This window comes from Ambystoma mexicanum, chromosome 2p (genome assembly GCF_040938575.1).
Source record: "Ambystoma mexicanum isolate Mex_15411 chromosome 2p, UKY_AmexF1_1, whole genome shotgun sequence".
NCBI lineage: Eukaryota > Metazoa > Chordata > Amphibia > Caudata > Ambystomatidae > Ambystoma > Ambystoma mexicanum.
Window position 1 is genome coordinate 1,152,510,264 of NC_090923.1, and position 16,572 is coordinate 1,152,526,835.

General features: G+C 49.1%; 1 protein-coding gene across 2 annotated transcripts in view; it reads left to right on the forward strand.

Moving 5' to 3' along the window:
• Nucleotides 1–16,572, forward strand: part of GPR173 (G protein-coupled receptor 173) — a 273,246-nt gene that overhangs the window by 240,747 nt on the left and 15,927 nt on the right. The gene's annotated exons all lie outside the window — the stretch shown is intronic.

A 16,572-nucleotide genomic window follows, 5' to 3' on the forward strand; every position in this document is an offset into this window, starting at 1 on the left:
TAATTCTGTCCTTAATCCCCATGACATAACACACCGGGTCCCAACCGAGCACCACAGCCTTACCCCCACAAATGGTTCACCTGGGGCCGTCCTTTGTCCTCTATTCATCCACTTCCCTTCGCAATCCCAGGTAACTCATTGTTACGCAGCCATGCTGCCACAACCCAGCCCTTTATCCCACTTTAGCTGTACTTCTGCACCCTTTTACATCTCACACCAGACCCCCACTTACTTCCCCCTTCCTGGGTGTCATCCCTGCACCCTTACCAAAGCTTTCTTTGCAGCATGACCTCTTTGCCACGTGCCAGCATAACCTCTTCCACACAGCACCCTATTGGACACCCTATCACTCCTTTTTTTTTTGTTGTTTTTTTTTTTGCTGTTTTTTAAACTTTCCTTTATTTATACCCCTTCTCCAACCATACCGAAAACTCCCCTTCATCCTGATCCCCTCTCCTACTCTCATTGCCACACTGAGTGCTCTTCCGCACCCTGTCTCTACCATGCCCTCCTTTGGATACTCCTCTACAACGCTCACCACCCCCTCCCCCCATTCACCTTGCCTTCTCCTCGTTAAATCTTTACCAAATAAATGACATTCTCTGCATCACTCGACATCCGAGTTCCCCATTAATCTAAAATCCTTTGTTGACCTGTATTCACCCATCATAAATGTCACCCACCCAACCTTTCACTTAAGCCAAACAAACCACCCAGCAGAGACAACAAAACATATTACTTTGTTGCCATACCATATATATATATGCCCTCCGTAAATAAACTTGCGAGAATTGTAATATCCAACCTGCCAAAGCCTCTGAAAGGAAACTAGATAACATTTGACCGAACCACTGAAACATTGCGCATTTGAGATTTCCCGCGCCCTCTGTCACTTCATTATAGACTTGTTGGCAAGCCCTTACTGCTTGCTTTAACAAGCACGGCTGCTTTCATATTTTGAGTTCATAATCCCAAACGGCCAGCGGTATATGGGCGCTGGAAAATGTGTGGGCCGGGGGATCAAGACGTTCCCTCCTGTCATGTTGACGTTCTCTTAGTAACGCAGGGGCGGGAGGGAACGAGGAAGGGAAGTGATGTAACGGGGGGCGGGATCAGGGAGTTCGGGGAAGGAGGAGAATAAAGAACGCTCCATGTCCTGAGTTTTCCTTTACCGCTCGCAGGCCCGCTATGACAAGCGAGAACATCGCAATGGCGACGAGGATGGGATCTGGGGCAGGGCAACGCTCCTATGAGCCCGCAGCAACCCGCCCCCGCCGAACGCAGCGAAGAAGCTCGCAGCAGCGGGCCCCGCCAGCTGGCGTAATCTACGCGCGGCCCGGGCCGCGGCAGTGAGAACACGCCCACAGCGACGCGCCAGTGCCTCGGGCGAGGCCCGACATCCGCGCCGAACACCCACGCCCGGAGCAACGCCACGCGGCGACGCAGGCTCAGGAAGCCCGTGGAAGGCCCCAGGAACACAAAGCTAGGAGGAAGGCCCCGCAGGCCATCACGGAGCTCACAGGGTGCCGCGAGGAGTGACAAACCCCCACCTGAAGAAACTTGAGCAGGGTGCCCCCCCCCTCTGCAGACAGTGCTCGTGCCCTTTGAGGCGGCCGTCCCACACCCTAGAAGCAAGGGCTGAACCGGCCTTTCCAAAGATACGCCACACAAGCGAGGGCCAGAGGTGGCAACAGAAACCCCACCACCACCATGTCAGGACAAGACGATGGCCAAGGGGGGCAGGAACAGGCGATCGCGCCCCCAGCACAAGGAACACCCGCACCAGATCATGTGCCCTATCAACTGCCAGACACTTTGGCTGCCCAAATGCCGGGAGTGTTTGATGTAATGGACACCAGCAACATGGGCCCTCGGTGGACCAAATGGATCCGAGACTTCGACCTGTACATGGGAGCTACGGGCCCAGTCGCAGATGCACGACAGGTATGTTTGCTAAAACTAGCTGTAGGCCCCGCAACCCAAGATATAATCGATGAAATGCCACAGGATTCCATACACTCGATCCAAGGCCTCAAAGAAGCACTAGCGGCATATTTTGCACCCCACACCAATGTAGATTACGAAAGACATCTATTCCATAGCACCAAGCAGATCAAAGGGGAGTCCATGGATGCCCATGTGATGCGACTACGCACCAAACTAAAGCACTGTGACTTTGCCAACTATTCAAATACCGAAGTACTAAGATCGCAAATCATCTCGGGGTGCGAATCACAGACTTTTCGACGGAAGCTGCTGCAGAAATCTCGCACGCTGGAAGAAATTCTAGCACTGGCGAGGGTAGAGAGAGCCATTGACTCCCAGGTCGAAAGTTTCGGCAACACCACCATAGGGGGGAACGTCAACAAACTGCAAATGGAAAGAAAACCCGAAGAACTCTTCTGCTATGAATGTGGCTTCGAATATCCACATGAGGGTACATGTCCAGCCATAGGCCAAAGGTGCACCTCGTGCGGCGAAGAGGGTCACTTCAAGGCGGTGTGCAGACTGTTCCGCGACAGGGGTAGAGACAGGCCCAGGGAAAACACCTCCCGCCCAAGAAGCAGACACGGGGGGTCCACAGGCAACAATCAGATCCCCGCCACAGGGACCACAACAAATCAACCGGCTGGATCAGCGAGACAGAGAGTCAGGAGAAGACCGGCAAAGAAGAAGGGAAAGGAGAAGGCAAGCCATGCGTCCAAGAACGGACCGCCGGTCCCGCCGACACGTGCGATACCTGGTGGAACAGTCCCCCACAGATTCCGACCTCAGCTCATCAGGGAGCGATCAGAAGAGGAAAGCATACGTATGTGCACTAGGAAACCCCACAGCAACCGCCCACAGCCCAACGCTCATCATTAAACTTCAAGAAAAGCCCACCGAATTTCTCATAGACACTGGGGCCACCGTCAATGTGGTAAGGGAAAATATTTACAACGATCTCCCTCAAAAACCCAAATTACACCCGGCAACTGTGGACATTTATGCATACGGGGCCAAGACACCTCTGAAATGTTTGGGACAATTCAATGGCCTCTGCAGGTACAAGGGCCATGAAATGAAGGTACCCATACACATACTAGCCACCGAGACTGACAGTGGTTGCGTCCTTAGTTTTAAGGCAGCCGCGGACATGGGCCTCATTCACATTTTGTACAACATCATGGTGCACAAATATATAGACCCCGTTGAAATGGTGAACAACCTATACCCCAAAATTTTCAAAGGAATAGGGAAGCTTCGCAACAGACAAATACGGCTTCATGTGGACGATTCCATTCGCCCCGTAGCACAGCCATATCGAGGGATCCCAGTTAACATTCAGAAAAAGGTGGAGGATGAGCTCAAAAAGCTACCCGAACAAGACATCATCGAGAGGGCCACTGGTCCCACAACATGGGTCTCACCGATTGTCCCGGTTCCCAAGAAAGGCTCGGAGGCCATAAGTCTATGTGTAGACATGCAACGCCCGAATCAGGCCATCAAAAGGGAAAGACACCCGGCACCAAAAATCACAGACAGGATACATTTGCTGAATGGAGCGAAAGTATTCTCCAAACTAGACCTCCAGAAGGGATACCATCAACTCGTTCTACACCCAGACAGCAGAAACATCACAACGTTTGTCACCCATGTTGGTCTCTTCAGATACAAGAGACTAAGCTTTGGGGTGTCGTCGGCCGCAGAAACATTCCAGGCTGATGTCCACAACGTTATAAAGCACATTCCGAACTGTTTAAATTATTCGGATGTCATCCTGGTATTCGGAACAGACGTTAACAAGCATGATGAGACCCTGATGCTGGTGTGCAAAGCGCTAGATGATGCCAATCTCACGCTTATCAGAAAAAAATGCGAATTTCGGAAGAACACACTGAAATTCTTTGGACACATCTTCTCTGAAGCAGGCATGGACCCGGACAAAGTGGCAGCACTCAACGACACGGCAGCCCCCGCCAATGTGTCAGAGCTTCGGTCATTCTTGGGTCTCGCCAGTTATTGTAACCGATACATTAGAGATTTCGCCTCGGTCAGCGAGCCACTCAGACAACTGACACATCAGGACACCAAGTTTGAGTGGACACAAGAGTGCCAAAGGGCGTTCGAACTAATAAGGGAAAGAGTAGCCAAAGCTGAAAACATGTCCTACTACGACCCAAGCAGACAGACGGAACTCATGGTTGACGCCAGCCCTGTTGGACTGGGTGCGATATTGGCACAAAAGGACCCGAAAGACCCGTCAAGGAAACACGTAGTAGCCTACGCCAGCCGCAGCCTGTCCTCCACGGAAACAGCGTATTCTCAAGCGGAAAAGGAGGGGCTTGCGGTGGTATGGGCGTGTGAACACTTCCATCTATTCCTTTATGGCAAACCCTTTCAAGTTGTCACCGACCATCAGGCACTCCTGTTCCTATATGGCAACCCGCAGGCCAAGATGCCCCCGCAAATCGCCCGATGGGGTCTGAGGCTTCAAGACTATGCCTTCGAAATCGTCCACAGACCTGGGAAAGGTGAAAACCCGGCTGATTTTCTATCCAGGAGACCAAGAGGGGAAAGTGCCCCGGAACCATCTGTGGCTGACAGATACTTACGATATCTGGTACACCAGGCTGCCCCGGAGGGAATCAACATGGAAACACTAGCCAGGGAAACGGAAAATGATCCAGCGTGCCGCATCATTTGTGAAGGTCTGGAGTCAGGACAGTGGCGAAGAGCAAAAGAAAAGGGGAGAGCTGCCGGCGGTAAGGTACAGGAGGACGTAGAACGACTACTACAAGTAAAAGACGTACTCTCAGTATCAGAGGATCACATGATCCTAAAGGATAGCAAGCTATTAATTCCAGAAGCAATGAGGGCCAAAGTCGTGGAACTGGCCCACGAGACACACCGAGGCATGGTTTCCACCAAACGCATGCTCCGGCAGAAGGTGTGGTTTCCCCACATGGATCCGCTAGTAGAGGCCGCCCTGAGAGCATGCCCCACTTGTTGCCTCATTACGCCAAACCGACACCCCGAGCCACTCGTCATGTCGGACCTCCCCCAGAGAGTATGGGAAGCAGTGGCGGCAGACTTTTTCGGGCCTATTGAAGGAGGGAAATACGTCCTGGCAATAATGGATGAATACTCACGGTATCCCGAAGTAAGGATTATATCATCCACTGCAGCACACCATGTCATCCCCGTTCTGGACCACATGTTCTCAGCCTACGGGGTACCACGAGTACTCAAGACGGACAACGGGGCCCCCTTCTGTGGACATCAGTTTACTCAATTTGCAAACTACATGGGTTTCCATCACAGAAAGGTCACACCCCTGTGGCCTCAGGCGAATGGAATGATAGAGCGATTCATGGCCAACTTGAAGAGAGCCCTTCAAATCGCCCGTCTCACCGGCCAGCCCTATGAGCAGGTGTTAAATCAACTGATGAGAGACTATAGAGGAACCCCTCACAGCACCACAGGAAGGACACCTGCCAAACTGATGTTTGGACGCAATACCCAGACATGCCTTCCACAGGCCGAAGGCATGATGCCATCACCTGCCCTAGATCAAGAGGTGCGAGAAAGAGACGAAGCAGCGAAAGCACGCATGAAGGAATACACCGATGCTCGCAGACGAGCTCAGCCCTCCACGATTGGAGTCGGAGATGTGGTAGCCGTGCGACAACCGACGACACACAAGCACACGGCCCCCTTTCGGGAAGAACCTTTACTTGTCACCCAGAAAAAGGGGTCTATGATCACAGCCCAGGGGCCCGAGGGATCCGTCACGAGAAACTCATCTCACTTCAAAGAGCTTCCGCCCAGTGGAGCCAGGAGGCTAAGCGGCAGGGTGCAGATGCATCTAGACTATGAGTCGGACAACTCCTACCAGGCTGATCAATGGGACTCGGAGGATGCCGAGCCGGAAAGAGAAGGCCCCAGTGCGGGAAGCGGACCTTCGCCCGGGCCGAATCAGGCCCGTCCACAGAGGGTTCGGAACAGACCTCGTCGATGGATAGAGGAAATGGACTAGAAGCCCGCCGGACTCTTGCCCGTTGCGAGAAGACTGGGAACCGTTTAAAAAGGGGGGAGATGTCATGTTGACGTTCCCTTAGTAACGCAGGGGCGGGAGGGAACGAGGAAGGGAAGTGATGTAACAGGGGGTGGGATCAGGGAGTTCGGGGAAGGAGGAGAATAAAGAGGACGTGTGTTTGAAACGCTCCATGTCCTGAGTTTTCCTTTACCGCTCGCAGGCCCGCTATGACAAGCGAGAACATCGCACCTCCTGCCCTCTGCCCATCCCGCTGACACAGCACCTGTTTAAAGCCACTTCTGACAGCATTCTATAAAACCGTGCAAGCAGTCGGTTTTCAGTTCTTCTCACCCCAGCATAGCAGGTCTTCCCCCCCCCTTAAGCCCCCCTCCCACTGGAAAATTACCGAGAAACTGTCTACACACTTCGACACCTGCCCCCAACACCAAAGCCCTGCTCCCTGCCCTGGCCCCCACTTGCCTGCTCCCATGTGCTCCCTAAGCCACTGCACGCTACCACAGCAGCGGGCCGGCAAAGGTCCAGGCAACATGAAACAGTGTTAACCACCAACTCTTGCTGAACCTTCTCCGGCAGCCCTATAAATAGCTTATGGAGGCACTCTACCCGCCGCGCGGCTTGCTGGCCGGTATACAGCACCCAAAACCTCCCTGGGGAGCAACCTGTACTGCATGCTTCCCAGGCCCCCCCATTTCACTTAGTTCTGCTTACTCGCCCTACTTCCAGAGACAGTTTCAGGTCAGTGGGTTTCCGGCTCTGGCTAGTGTCAGACTTCTGTCAACTGTTTGTGTCTTGGTCTGCTGTCTTCTCACAGCCTTGTATTAACAAATGAGGAGCCAGGTTTTCTCTCTCTCTCTCTCTCTCTCTCTCTCTCTCTCTCTCTCTGTGCTCGTGGAAGGCTACTTTGACAGTTTTTTGCTTCTGGATGCCGTACCTCATCGCCTGGTCTCCTCAGTGCTAGTAGAATTACTGTTTCCCGCCTACATGCTATAGGCAATTTCACTGAGGATAGCTCAGCGACAACATGCTTGCCTTGGAAACAAGACGACACGAACAACATAGGTTCAACTAAGACATATTTCTGTAACAGCGCCTCAATGCCCCCGGGCTGTGTGAGCGCTTTAAAAATGCAAATACATTAAAAAAAAAATGGCAGACATACCCTGGATGTCCGAGACAGCAATAGGTTTGGGCTGCCTGGTTTCTGTCTCTGTTCACCAACAGCATACCTCTCGTCCACAGCGTAAGTGGTATGGGCTTTTTAATCCAGGTTGAAGACAATCCCCAGCAATCAGTCTGATTGTTTTGACTATTTAGAACAGCACAGGGAGCGCCCCACACAAACCAAACCCTGCCAGGCGTAGCCCTTTTGCCCACCCTGATGAAACCGGGAGGATTGGCGAGTGCCACACTCGGACAGATTTCTGAACTTCTGTTAACCTTCATACAACCGACTAACAAAAAAACTCAGCATTTCACACAACCATCTCTCGCACAATAACCCGCACGCACTTCACAACACCGCAACAACACTTAAGCAACACCAACAGCCAGTGGTCGAAGTGAGCGGGAGCGCTGCTCCTATACTTTTTAATTACAGCTCTTATACTTTTATTTTAAAAAGAAACCGTTCCGGAATGGTTTTGTTTAAAAATAAAAGCGTAGGAAGAATTTGAAACCTTCACTTTCAGTGCACTGCACTGAACATTCCCTAAAACAGGAGGTGCAAGTGTTTGGGGGGTTGTATTGTGTGTTGGAGGGGTTGTTGCAACGGGGTTTGTGGGGAGCAGGGGCAGGCCAGCAGGGAACATAGTTCCACTACTTCTTTTCGTACACTTCGACCACTGCCAACAGCACACGAGGACTGCCATCGATCCAATACTCGCACAAAAGCTCAGCACCCGGTGTATACCGAGTTGAAGCTGCCAGCAGAACACCACTCCTCCCACTATTCTACTCCTGCTTCACCTACTAACCCAACCCATCTTCTCATTTGGAGATCCGCCAGTGACGGTGCGTGGTACAAATACCTTTAACAGTTAACATATTATGCTCGTCAGCAGATAGAAACACTTGATCATAGAGTTGGAAAACAGACTTTTAGTTTACAAACATCACACAATGCTCCATCTGTCTGACTTTATGGGTAACTTACTTAAATTCAGATGCTTTTCCCCGCAATTCTGTGTTCCCTGACATGGCAGTGCCAAAATGTTCTCCTTGCTCAATGCATTTTTTAGTTTTGGTTTATACGCACCACCTATAAGCCAAAACAACTGCATTTGAGAACTGCTAGGGAGAAATTGCATATGAGGAGGGACACAAAGATTGTAGGTGTTGTTTTGTTATTTACCCACCCATTGACTTCCCACAGCCATGTTGATCCCTATGGCCATTCCCACACACTTCTTGCTCCTCCCCGCCCAAATCACATCCTCCTGTGATCGCTTTGAGCTAGCTTTACAAGCCTTACCATCAGACATTGCCTTACCATCAAACTTTGTGCTCGAAGTGCCTCCAAGTGTTTTTTTCAAAGCAGTCTGCTGAGCGTTCATGATTTAATTTGAGCTGTAAACGCACTACTGCCACCTGCAGCCACTCGATTTTTAAGCACTATTCATGTCCTTCACTGAAGTTCTGTTAAAAACAAGCATTAGCAAAGCCAACAGTTTTGGCTAATGTATAAGTATAAGACATTTGCCAGGCACTGCATTTATATGCCCAGGTACTATCGATGACCAGTTAATACCTCTCGGCCAGTGCCTAGCAAATGCCTTTCCCATGCCTACACAAAAGCCCAAACTGTTGGCATTGCCAACGATTGTTTAATAATATTTTTACAAATTGCACAGAAATCTGCTCAGTATATTAAAACTGTATACCACCTGTTTCCATATCTTATAATAGAAAACGGTGCCATCTTATAAAACAAAGAGGAGCAGTCAGGGGTCCACCAACTAGAGCATAATAAAAACCATGTACTCAAAAAGTAGAGCAACAAGAAGTAGTTTATTACAGCTGGGTGAGCACAAATCATACCGAACAGTGGAAAGGCTCTGATCGAAAGGCTGACATCTGAATGAAATAGAAACAGTACTTTTATACCAAGAAATACAATGGCCAAAAGTCCATCAAAACTCTTGCAAGGAGGAGAGTTCACTTTTTCAACATTTCCCACCAAACCAATTGGTCCATGGACACCACCTCCATTTAGTTTTACATAGGTAAGTGAAGCATAATTGAAGCAAATAGTTTAACTGTTTTGCATTACACCACATTTATTCACATCCCACCCCAGAACAACTTGTTATTAATGTAGTATAATTTCTGCTGACCGCCGGAACTTTAATATACTGCCATTGGTATGCACCATTGAGAACGGCACACGAGAAACCCTCCAGCTGGTGGGAAAGGGGACATTCACACAATACCTGTTAAACAAAGACCTTTGCGAACTCTGTAGTAGATACTTTGGAGGCTGGCCACCACCCCAGAGCTTGAGAATTTACCGTCTGATTGGCCCTCCCAGGAACGCCACTCGATCCAGTGTTCCCTTCACGCAATCGCCAAGAACTTACTGTCTAATTGGCCCTCCTAGGAACGCCACTCAATCCAGTGTTCCCTTCATACGGTCGCATGCCAATGGGAATCGGCGGTCATGTGACTGGCACACTGAAACAGAGCCATTTTTCCCCTGCTGACGCGCTAGGCAGGTGGTTTGGCTGACCGCCCTGTAATTATATCACCTAGTTCTAGTTATGTTGGTTTTCCACTCCTCTTTGCCCATCCCTGTCACACTGGTCACATGTTTCAGGCCATGGTTTCCCAAGTCCAGCCAACCCGAGGAATTTCCCACTATGTGTGTTTACAATGGCGCTATTTTGGTTCTTCCCCCCCCCCGTTAGCTAATTATAGGATTGTCTAGTGAACTGTGTGTACACCCAATGTATGGGGTGTCTGTGGCTCAGCATACTTATGTCAATCCCTGTGTAGTGGCCCCCCACCATCCCCTTCTTTACTCCTGCACTTGGTAGGTGCGTCCCCCTATTCGGCGCTAAATTGGTATCCAGTGATCTTACAGAGAAAAAAAAATAACATATCAGCATTTACCAAATAAATACTGAAAATTATATTTCCTTACGATCAACACTTCTCTCCCTTTCATCCCTTCCCCCTTTTCCTTGCGCACCCATACCCTTGTTACCCTGGTCATGTCCCCTGCTTCCTCATACCAGTCCCAAGCATTCCCCAAAAATCAAGATCTTTGTTACATCAGGTGAACACCCTCTCCGAAATGCTTCATAATTTTCCAAATGTCATGGGGGTACTGTGTAATTTATTTCGACTTCATCCTCTCATTCATACCAGGGTGTTCCTCACCTAATACCTCCCTGAGCTCAATTTTCTGTAATGTCATTATATATTTATTCTTTTGCTGGTGGCACTTACACCAACGGAAGATCAGACAACTTATGCAGGTGATGATGAGGATAGCGACAAACACAGGGACAGTTATCTTAAATGCTGCTACAAGCCAGTTGGGTGCCCAAGTGAATAATGAATCCAGCCAGATTGTCAATGAGATGTCAATGAGATGTCTTGTGCTTCTACTACCATTCTCTCATGTATTTTTCAGATTTCTTCTACCGGTACAATGATTGTTCCATTTGCAGCATCATTAGCGGGAATAGAGGGACACCATGTGCTCCCTATCTTGCGTCTCCTTCCATTGCCGTCATGAGGTCCAAAACAAAACGATCTTGAGGGTCATCAATCTTAGGGCCTGTAGTTCTTCACGCACTGCGTTGAGTCCCTTTTCGGTTGCATTTGCCAGTTGAAACAGTTCGTAGCAGATTATTTGGATCCATTTTGCATTTGCTGCAGCTTGCACCCCAGGGTGAAGGAGGAAAGTAAAAAATACAGATGCTGAGCTGAAGAATTTCAAATGGGGTGGAATGTTCTCCAGGCTCTTGGTGGATTCTGCCAAGATGTAGTTGCTGCTGCACCTTTTCTTCTTTGACACCTTGTGTATGTTTCTTTGTATGTCTGCTGACGCTTTCTCTTTATACGTGGAAAGTTCATTGAGTGGTATCAAGTCTGCGCGGGGCACAACTAAGGTAGGTTTATGGAGTGTTAACAGTGTACACACACCCTTCCAGTCTGGTGGTAGTTGGACGTATGCTCTTGTTCCACATGCCCACAATGTATTTTGCAACGCTGCAATGTCCATCGTCCCACTGCAACTAGTACTCATCCCCAGCATTATTGTTCCATTTGCTCTGAAACACAAAGAGTACTGTGTGAGTGGTTTTATGCTTTCTGGATGTGGGTTTTCATTTATCCACATTAATGCATGTACATAACTGTTCCAAATGCTCTTACATCTTGCATTTATTTTCTTAACCACCTTTCCTCAAAACCCACCAGTCCCTCTGCACAGCACTTTGCCATTGCTGTTTCCCACCTCCCATTGTGCAGTATCAAACCCCGGGTTTGCATCAAGGGTCTGGTGTGGCACCATGGAACGTCATACCCTGTGGAGGTCTTTACAATATACTCTTTTATGGACAGCAAGCAGCTGTTTTACCTAGTGCGCCCCCTCTGTTGCATACTCCATTACCATATGCTTGCTATTCTCTTCCAGGGCCATGCTTTCCAACTGTTTAACGTTATCCTTGTACACATCCTCCTCCTCATTGATCCACTTTACTTCCACTGTATGCCCCTGGGACATCCCTCTAGTCCTGCACAAGGCCATATGTACCAGGCATCCTCCCTCTTCTGGTGTCACCTCTTATTGTCAGAACTGCTTTAGCATTCCTGTGAGGTGTTGGATGAGTGAGCACACATAGCATGTACCATTGATGCTCCCCGTCCCACCTTCTTCATTTACCCACACAATACATTTTCAGACGTCAGGTCAACTCCTTACCCTGCAATTTTGTACAATTCTATTGGGCTACGTATACTTCACTTAGTGCTTGTCTGCCTATCACCACAAGCTGATGGGCCCAGTTTATCCTTATGCGCTATATAACAGAAGAGAGGAAGGAGACAGAAAACAAAGATGCAGAACAACACAAAATTTTTTACAAATATCCCACTATTCTCTTTAATCCTACCCCCTCTTCCTTTTCCTTGTCCAGCCTCCATTTCTATTATGGGTCTTCTGTAACACCTTACTATAGTACCAAATGTTAATGTAATTTCACCAATGCTTCCCGTCAAGTTATTTGTTCTCTTCCCGATTTGCTGCTGGTATCTCGTCCAACATCATTGTGATGAATCCATGCACAACGTTCTATGATTTTCACTGCCGTAGTTGTTGAGAAGATTACCTCAAAATGACCACAAAATCAAAGCTCTTTGCACTTTCCTACTGCATTTCTAATGAGGATCTTGTCCCCAGGAGAAAGAGGCTGTGTTTGTGGAAACTCTTGAGGAGCTTGTGCACACTCTTCAATGTTTGTTGGCTCACTTGTAAATCGCTGGACCTGGGAGGAGATGTAGCACAGCACATTGGTCGTCTTAATTTAATAGTCTTTCATTTCATTCACCAGTATCTTTGAGCTAGGGTTAGCGTTCGAAATTGAACTTGAAGCAGGGACAGGCGCATGCATTCTCCTTCCTGTTACAATTTCATGCAAAGTCAAGTGATGATCCGCAGAATGTGAATTCCGAAGGGCAAAGAGTGCAAGCGGGAGGCAAAAAAGCCAGTTTTGACACATGGTATTTCTTAGCTTAGCCAAGCTCTCATTTAGTAATCCATTCTTTTGAATGGATTGTGTCCTCCAACGTATTCCTCATCTTTGATAATCACGTCCAGCTTTGGCTGCTTTGGGAAAATGTTCTCGGCAGAGGGTGCCGTTCGTCGATGGCGTTGAGTCGATCTCCCTCGAAGGCCTCTGTCGAGGGTGACATCATCGGGTGTACAAGTAGCACGCAAGGCGCCCGTTTGCCTCAGTGCTGTTTTTCCACAGAACGTGTTGCTTCGGAGACTCGGCGTGCCTCGTTAGTATATTTCTACTACGTAGTTCGTTCTTCAACAGAAAATCATCAAAGATGTCATCATCATCAACCCCGACTACCTCTCGCTTGGTTTTCAAGGAATGTAGTTAGAAAATGTCGATCAGAGACCCACATCGATGGTGCCTATGGTGTTTGGGAGAAGGCCACGACACAGAGGCTTGCTCGAAGTGTCAGGCGATGACGGGTAAACCCTGCGAGAGAGGAAGGGGAAATTACAGGTGGGTCGTAAAACCAAAACTGACCGGTCCTCGACCGCCGAGTCTGGAGATCGTTCTCCTCGACGCAAGAGTGAAGAAAAGAGGTCAAGATCCCAAAGTGGCTCCTGCCACTATTAGTCTTGGACAAAGAGATCGAAGAGGCGACACCACTGATCGCCATCTTCATCGGCTTCAGAGGAGTCCCCCAGAAAACTCAGGTGCCCCACTAAACATTCTTCATCTGCAGAGTGGGAGGCATTTCGTCTGAAAATGCTAGAAGTTTTCGAAAAGGCCAAGCCTCTGTCTGTGCCTTCTTCGGAAGCCGGCAAAGAGCGTGCCCGTTCCGACACTCGCGCACCCTTGAACCCGGGTGATCGAAGAAAGACCTATCGAGAGCCTTCGAGGTATCCAATAAAAAAGAGTCACTCGAGTCGTGATGAGCTCTCGAGGTCCTCGTTGCTGTCTAAGACTCCTCATATGTCGAAGGCAGAATCTTTGAAGCCTCGACGCCATGGACGTCCTTGTCGACATCGACACCGAAAACCATCAGCGCTGAAGATTTTTAAGGTTTCAGCTCAGTCCCCTGAGCATCTGGCAGCAAAAGAAAAAGCTGCTTAGACAAAGCCTTCCATAAAACTGGCTCCACCGCCTGGTAAATCTTACTCTCCTTTACCCAGAAAGGAGTTCTTTAAATCTCTATCTTCAATTTTTGAAGAAGAGGAAAGATCCACGGAAGAGGAGGTCCCTTTTGGTCTGGAGTTTGGTACTCCTAATGTGCCAGAGTGTTTAAACTCCGAAGAAAGTAAAATGAAAGACCTTATTGACATATTGCACAATGCCAGTGTTGTGGATACATCGCCAGTTTGGCAAACCAGAGCCAGGCAAACACATTGACTCTTCTTATCGACATCTCATGTCAAGAGTAGTATAGTATTAGGCTGGGCTAGACCACCATCCTAATTTATTCAGGATGATCTCACAGACATTCTAGACGAAGGTCCACCTACAGACCTAGTTTTAACCTTTCATGTGGCCTTGCAAAATAGGGTGGCCAAAAATTGGGAGTCCCCGGATTCTATCCCGGCTGTGGATAAATCCCTCACTAGAAAATACCACCCTTCCAGTAGCAACCCCGGCTATCTGTCCAAACACCCCACTCCCGAGAGTCTGGTGGTCCAGGCAGCCACAGCTACATCTAACAAAGCGGCGTACCCTACCATACCTCCGGATTTGGATGACAAGCGTGTGGATGGATGGGCGTGCAAGGTATTTTCAGCTGGAAGTATGGCCCTGAAGTCGACCAACTCCACATGTGCCTTAGCCAAATTTTCGTACACTCTATGGGAGTGCATCTACATGGCGGCAGAGCACATACCAGAAGGGGAGGAAAGGGAAGGTTTCTTAGCTATCGTTAAAGATGGCAAGGAGGCCATACGTGAATCCCTTCAGTCTGGATTGGACACTGCAGACAGCGTCAGCAGGTCTTTGGCTACTAGCAAAGTTATGCACAGTTTTGCGTGGTTACGTAAGTTGGGTTTCGCACCAGATGTGCAGTCCCGTCTTCTGAACATGCCATTTGACGTGTCTCACCTTTTTTTCTACAAGGCTGACGAGAGCCTTGAGAGGTTACAGACCTCAAAGGCGGCTACCAAATCTTTAGGGGCCGCTGTTAGGCAACCTAAGTTTTTTCGTTCATCAGGACAATTTGGAGGGCACGATCCTATCGTTACTACTCCTCATTTGAAAGGCGAGAGGAGTGGCCTGTCAAAGAGGGCAAAGGAAAATCCCGTGTGGTGGATGAGGTAAAAGTGCAAAGCCAGCACCAGCTACAGCTTCTTTGCCTTCAGCAGCTGCAGCAACGCAACTCAACTGCCCCAAAACTGCTTTGAGAGCTTGCAGCACGAAACACCAGTGGGGGCCACACTGTCTGAGCATCTGCAAGAATGGCGAGACATTACTTCAGATGCCTGGGCTCTGGAAACAATAGCCCAAGGTTACTTCCTTCCATTCATAACGCAGCCTCACAACAATCCACCGGGAAAACAATCTTTGACGATTCCAGATCCGCTCCTACTGCAGGAGATATTAACCCTGCTAGAGGAAGGTGCTTTAGAACCAGTACCTGTGCCGGAGAGGAACAAGGGTTGGTATTCCCCATATTTTCTGATTCCCAAGAAAGACGGAGGACTGAAACCCATGTTGGACGTCAGATGCTTTAACAAGTGCCTCAGGAAGAACAAATTCAAGATTGTCACTCTTCCTCAGATCCTTCAGGCCCTCCAACTTCAGGATTGGTTGGTGTCATTGGACCTTCAGGATGCTTATTTTCATGTGCCAATTCATATCAAGCACAGAAAATACCTGAGGTTCGCTGTTGGCGGCTCGTATTATCAGTTTCGAGTCCAGCCATTCGGGTTGTTCCCCGCCCTGAGGGTCTTCACCAAACTGATGGTGGTGGTGGCAGCGTATCTCAGGGTAGGGGGGATTCATGTCTACCTCTGCTTGGGCGATTGGCTGATCAGGGCACGCTTTCCCAAGCAAGCCCTAGATCATCTCAAAGTTACCTACCACTCCCGTCACAGACTGGGCTTCTCCATCAATTTAAAGAAGTCACATATGACTCCTTCCCAACGGCTCCAATACATCAGAGCAGTATTAGACACACCCTTGGGAAAGAGCTTGCCACCCAAGGCGAGGGCTCAAGACATTCTTCAGATGGTTTCCGAATTTCAAAATGCCCCGAATCTTCCGCCTTCGATTTCATGAGATTGCTCAGCCTCATGGCATTCTGCATTTTTCTGGTGCCAGAAGCCCGCCTGAGAATGAGATTCCTTCAATGGGCTCTGAGAACTCAATGGTCCCAATTCTCAGGAAGGATGACGGACCTGCTTCAAGTTCCAAGCAGGGTCGCACAGGATCTCCTTTGGTGGGCCTGCGAGGACAATATTCTGAAAGGAGAACATTTTTGGCAAGCATGGCAGGAGATTACAGTAGTGACGGACGCCTCACTCACGGGGTGGGGAGCGCATGCCAACGGTCTGATAATCAGCGGTCGTTGGTCTCCATTGGAGTCCAAACTACACATCAATCTTTTTGAGGTGAGGGCAATCACACTGGCGCTGAAAGCCTTCCTGCACTATATACAGGAAAATAATTTCCTGATAATGACGGACAACACAGTGGCCATGCATTACCTCAACAAAAGAGGAGGTGTAGGGTCACTGTGCAGAGACAATGCAGCTCTGGTACTGGGCAATTCAGGAAGGAATCTCCTTATCAGCAGTTCACCTGGCTGGGGAAGAAAACACG